This window comes from Panthera tigris, chromosome F3 (assembly GCF_018350195.1).
Source record: "Panthera tigris isolate Pti1 chromosome F3, P.tigris_Pti1_mat1.1, whole genome shotgun sequence".
NCBI lineage: Eukaryota > Metazoa > Chordata > Mammalia > Carnivora > Felidae > Panthera > Panthera tigris.
Genome location: NC_056678.1, coordinates 32,111,974 through 32,117,606, shown reverse-complemented (window position 1 = coordinate 32,117,606; position 5,633 = coordinate 32,111,974). Strand labels below are relative to the sequence as shown.

The window sequence follows — 5,633 nt, the reverse complement described above, 5'->3', positions numbered from 1 at the left end:
CATTTTATTATAACAAACATTTGCTCAGAGATTAGCATATACCAGATGCTGGGATAGATTCTAAGGATGGAAAGGTGGTTATGATTGGCACCTGCCCTCAAGAAGCTCAGAAAACACCTGGGGAGTGCTTTCTTTCTTTATATTTTCTCTTCTTTCAGCTACTTTCCTCTCTGTTGTACACACTAAATCTTGCTTTCTTTGCCAATGAACCATAGTTCAACTTGATCTAATCACTGAAGACTTTCCCATCGCCTCTGAACTGAGAGCTGGCTTTCCTCTAAGGTCTTGAAATCCCACAGATCCCCCTTCTTTGGAGAAAAGTATTCATCTTCCCTGGTCTGTGTACCTAGAAACTAGAAGCTGTGGCGAGAATTTGTCTAATTCCTTACTACAATATCCAAACCACTACTCTTCCACATTCATGTAAACTTTCTCCTTTGAAGGCCATGATCAACAGAAATAACACTCTACTCTTCTTTATTTCTTAAAATAGATTTAGGGGAATTTTTATTTAGTCTTGGAAAAGTTGAGGTGTTTGTGGGACAATGCAAAAAATATTGAGTAGGCAGGTGGATACCCACAGGTAAAGAGCCCAAGAGACACATGTGGGTAGAGCCAGATACTGAAAATCAACAATTTATAGCCTTCAAAGGAGGCAGAAAAGGGAAAATTTGGAAGCAGGGACAACTGTGAGAAGCAGCTTTATAGAAGCCCAGAGGGAGAAAGTCTTTAAGTGGGAGAAGTGAAGAATACCATCATATGCTATTTGCTGTAAACACTGGAAAATGTCCGCTGGATCTAATGATTAGTGGGTCATTTGAGACCTTAGTAGATACATTTTCAATGGAATAGTGGGGAAGAAACCAAATTGCAATGGGTTTAAAGACTAAGTAGAAACTTACAATCAAGATGACAGATTGAGCTAAGGAGTAGTGAGTACTGCCTTTCTACACAAAACATAGATATTCCAGGGAAAAAAAATGTTTTTAAACATATCTTTAATATATTTTCAATCTCAAAAGTAAAAAGGGGGAAATTTCAGATGTCAAGAATAGGAAGGAATCCATAGCAGTTAGTAGGAATCTAATGGCGGGGGCAGGTGGGGGTGGGGGGGGTTGGGCAGGACTTGTAACCCAAAGAGAAATGCACCTGTGGGGCTGCAGTTTTAGTATTTGTGTGAAGATATAAGCTGAGGACACAGTCTCTGTGGACAGTGGGGAAACTGGAACTGGATTTTTGATGGAGCCAGGAGCTTAGAAAATTAGGACCTACCAGCCCTAGTTCTCAGCTTGTCCAGAACATAGGTGGAAACAGCTGATGTTCAGAAATCAGAACCCCTAGACAAAGCATTCACATATGTGGGATGGAATTCTCCCAAGTGCCCTCACAGTGTAGCAACTCTGTGCCAAGAAATTTACGTAGAAATCTCACATAGTCCCATAAGAAACCAATAGGAAACTGCTCCCATAGGAAAAACCTATACCAACCAGTACACCTTAAGGTCCAACTGATAAAACCTCCCCACAATAGTGAGCATACAGACATAATTACAAATTACACCAAACTGAATTTTCCAGAATTAAATTCTCAAACTGAAAAGGCAGCATAAAGGAAAACAAATCCAGACCTAGACATATTGCAGTAAAACTTCAGAACATAAAAGGAAAAGATAACGTCTTAAAAACTATCATAGGAAAAAATAGATTAGCTGCAAAGAAATGAAAACATGATGCTGCCATTAGAGATCTCAACACGAACAGGAGAGTCAGAAACAATGGAATACATGATGAATTCCCATATATACACAACAAAATGGCTAAAATTAAAAAGACTGACAACACAATATGTTGACAAGAATGTGGAGCCATCAGAACTCTCCTACATTGTTGTGGGAATGTAAAATAATAAAAACCACTCTGGAAAATAGCCTTACAGTTTCTTTTTTAAATCATGCTGTATTATCTTTCATTAAACATAAAGACTTCCAATCACATCACCTAAAGACCATTTTACCCATTGCCCTGTTTGGCCACCAGTCTTTTGTCTCTCTCTTCAGCAATGGTGAGGCAGATACCCTTTCCACAGAGAAGAGAAATTTATGGTTTGTTGCTTTTGCCAATAACAAAATATTGGACAGCCAGGTGGCAAAGCTGCTGCCATTGGCATCTTTCACGTGAACTGCATCAGAAGAACCAGGGTATCTCTCTCTGTTGGTGATCACACCAATTCTTCCTAGGTTAGCACCTCCAGTCACCATACAAAGATTACCAGTGTCAAACTTGATGAAATCAGTACTATTTACAGTTTCTAAATCAGTCTGAATGCTGTCATTCACCTTGATGAGGGGATCAGGATAGTGGATGGTACGAGCATCATGGGTCTCCAGATGAAGGATTCCTTTTGTCCCCACAAAGATCTTTCTCACTTTGTACAACTTGTACTTGGCCTTCTTGGGTGTAATCTGATGAACAACAAAGCGACTCTTGGTGTCATAGATCAGATAGAAATTCTCCCCAGTCTGCAATCCCTATCAAAATAACATCAGAATTCTTCACAGAGCTAGAACAAACAATCCTAAAATTTGTATGGAACCAGAAAAGACCCCAAATAGCCAAAGCAATCCTGAAAAAGAAAACAAAGCTGGAGGCATCACAAAGCTGGAGGTATTACAAAGCTGTAATCATCAACACAGTATGCTACTGTCACAAAAACAGATACTCAGATCAATGGAACAGAATAGAGAACACAGAAATGGACCCACAAACGTATGGCCAACTAATCTTTGAGAAAGCAGGAAAGAATATCCAATGGAATAAAGATAGTCTCTTTAGCAAATGGTGCTAGGAAAACAGGACAGCAACATGCAGAAAAATGAACCTGGACCACTTTCTTACACCATACACAAAAAGAAACTCAAAATGGATGAAAGACTAAACTTAAGACAGGAAGCCATCAAAATCCCAAAGAAGAAAGCAGGCAAAAATCTCTTTGACTTCAGCCACAGCAACTTCTTACTCAACACATTTCTGAAGGCAAGGGAAACAAAAGCAAAAATGAACTATTGGGACCTCATCAAAATAAAAAGCTTTTGCACAGCAAAGGAAACAATCAGCAAAACTAAAAGGCAACCAACGGAATGGGAGAAGATATTTGCAAATCACATATCAGATAAAGGGTTAGTGTCCAAAATCTATAAAGAACATATCAAACTCAACACCCAAAAAACAAATAATCCAGTGAAGAAATGGGCAAAAGACATGAATAGACACTTCTCCAGAGAAGACATCCAGATAGCCAACCAACACATGAAAAAATTCTCAACATCACTCATCATCAGGGAAATACAAATTAAAATAACAATAAGATACCACCTCACACCAGTCAGAATGGCTAAAATTAGCAACTCAGGAAACAACAGATGTTGGTGAGGATGTGGAGAAAGAGGATCTCTTTTGCACTGCTGGTGGGAATGCAAGCTGGTGCACCCACTCTGGAAAACATATGGAGGTTCCTCAAAAAAATAAAAATACAGCTACAACCCACCAATTGCACTACTAGGTATTTATCCAAGGGATACAGGTGTGCTGTTTCAAAGGGGCACATACACCCCAATGTTTATAGCAGCGCTATCAACAATAGCCAGAGTATGGAAAAAGCCCAAATGTCCATCGACAGTTGAATGGATAAAAACAATGTGGTATATATATAATGAGGTATTACTCGGCAATCAAAAAGAATGAAATCTTGCCATTTGCACCTATGTGGATGGATCTAGAGGGTATTATGCTAAGTGAAGTTAGTCAGAGAAAGACAAATATCATATGACTTTACTCGTATGAGGAATCTAAGATACAAAACAGATGACATAAGGAAATGGAAGCAAAAAATAATATAAAAACAAGGAGGGGGACAAAACATAAAAGACTGTTAAATACAGAGAACAAACTGAGGGTTGCTGGAGGGGTTGCAGGAGGGGGGTTGGGCTAAATTGGTAAGGGGCATTAAGGAAGACACTTGTTGGGATAAGCACTGGGTGTTATACATGGGGGATGGATCACTGGAATCTACTCCTGAAATTATTATTGCACTATTTGCTAACTAACTTGGATGTAAATTTTAAAAATTTAAAAAATCATAATAAAAAAAGAAAAAAGAAAGAAATTCTCCCCAATCTTGTCAATGCGAATGACATCCATAAAACCAGCAGGGTAGGTTATATCAGTTTGGACCTTGCCATCAATCTTAATAAAACACTGCATACAGATCTTTACTTGATCTCCTGTTAGGGCATAGTTAAGTCTGTTCCTTAGGAAAATGATGAAAAGAAGACATTCTCTCAGCTTATGAGGATGAGGGGCACACACATGGGTCAGTTTATCCAGCATCCAATGCTTTGGATATACTACATGCTTCAGATGCTTCTTGGGATCACAAGCCATGGCTGCTGTAGGCATGAAAAGAGAACCACCTAGCCTGAGAGTTTCTTACCAAACTAAACATTCACCTACCCTCCAACCCAGGAATTCCACATATGTCAACAAGAAGATTTATTTATATCAGGTTCATTCATAATAATTAAAACCTAAAAACAGCATGTATCCCTCACCACCAGAGTATATACTATGTATGCATACTCATGCAATAGAATAATATTCAGTAATAAAACGAAATGAACTACAGATAAATGGATAAATCTCAAAAACATTATGCTAAGTGAAAAAGTTTTACACAGAAGAGAACATGGTATATGATTTCACTCATACAAAACTCTGGAACAAGCAGATGAAATTATGGTGAAAAAGAAATCAGAACAGTGTTTGTCTCTCAAGGGGGATAGTGGGGATTGCCTGGGAAGGGGCATGATAGAACTTTCTGGAGTGATGTCACTATTCTGTATCTTAAAGAGAGTATAGGTTATACAAGTACATGTATTTGTCATAACTCATAAAATGATACAGTTGAGTTTTATGCATAGTGTATATTTTATTTCAAAAAAGGAACTCTAAACACATACTGAACCCTAGTTAATCATATTCAGTCTAAGTGTTTAAAAATGAGGTATATGGATGTCTAGGACTTATTTTGAAGTGCATCAAAAAATAAGATGGATACTAGGGCGCCTGGGTGGCTCAGTCAGTTGAGCATCCAACTTTAGCTCAGGTCATAATCTCACAATTCATGGGTTCAAGCCCCACATCGGACTCTGTCCTGACAGCTCAGAGCCTGAAGCCTGCTTTGGATTCTGTGTCTCCCTCTCTCTGCCCCTCCACTGCTTGCTCTCTCTGTCTCTAGAAAATAAATAAACATTTTTTAAAAATTAAAGAAAAATAAGATGGAAAAATAAATAAATAGATGTAAGATAAAACAAATATAGCACAATGTTAACAAATAAAGAATCTAGGGACATCTGGGTGGCTCAGTTGGTTGAGCATCTGACTTTGGCTCAGGTCATGATCTCGTGGTTTGTGAGTTCGAGCCCCGAGTCGGGCTCTGTGCTGACAGCTCAGAGCCTGAAGCCTGCTTCGGATTCTGTGTCTCCCTCTCTCTGCCCTCCACCACTGGCACTCTGTCTCTCGCATTGTCTCAAAAATAAATAAACATTTAAAAAATTTAAAAAAAGAATCTGAGTAGTT

The 5,633-nt window shown here is 38.6% G+C and overlaps 1 pseudogene; it reads right to left on the bottom strand.

The window, feature by feature from the left end:
* Positions 1-2,009: 2,009 nt before the first annotated feature.
* Positions 2,010-4,439, bottom strand: LOC102971373 (annotated as a pseudogene).
* Positions 4,440-5,633: the final 1,194 nt, after the last annotated feature.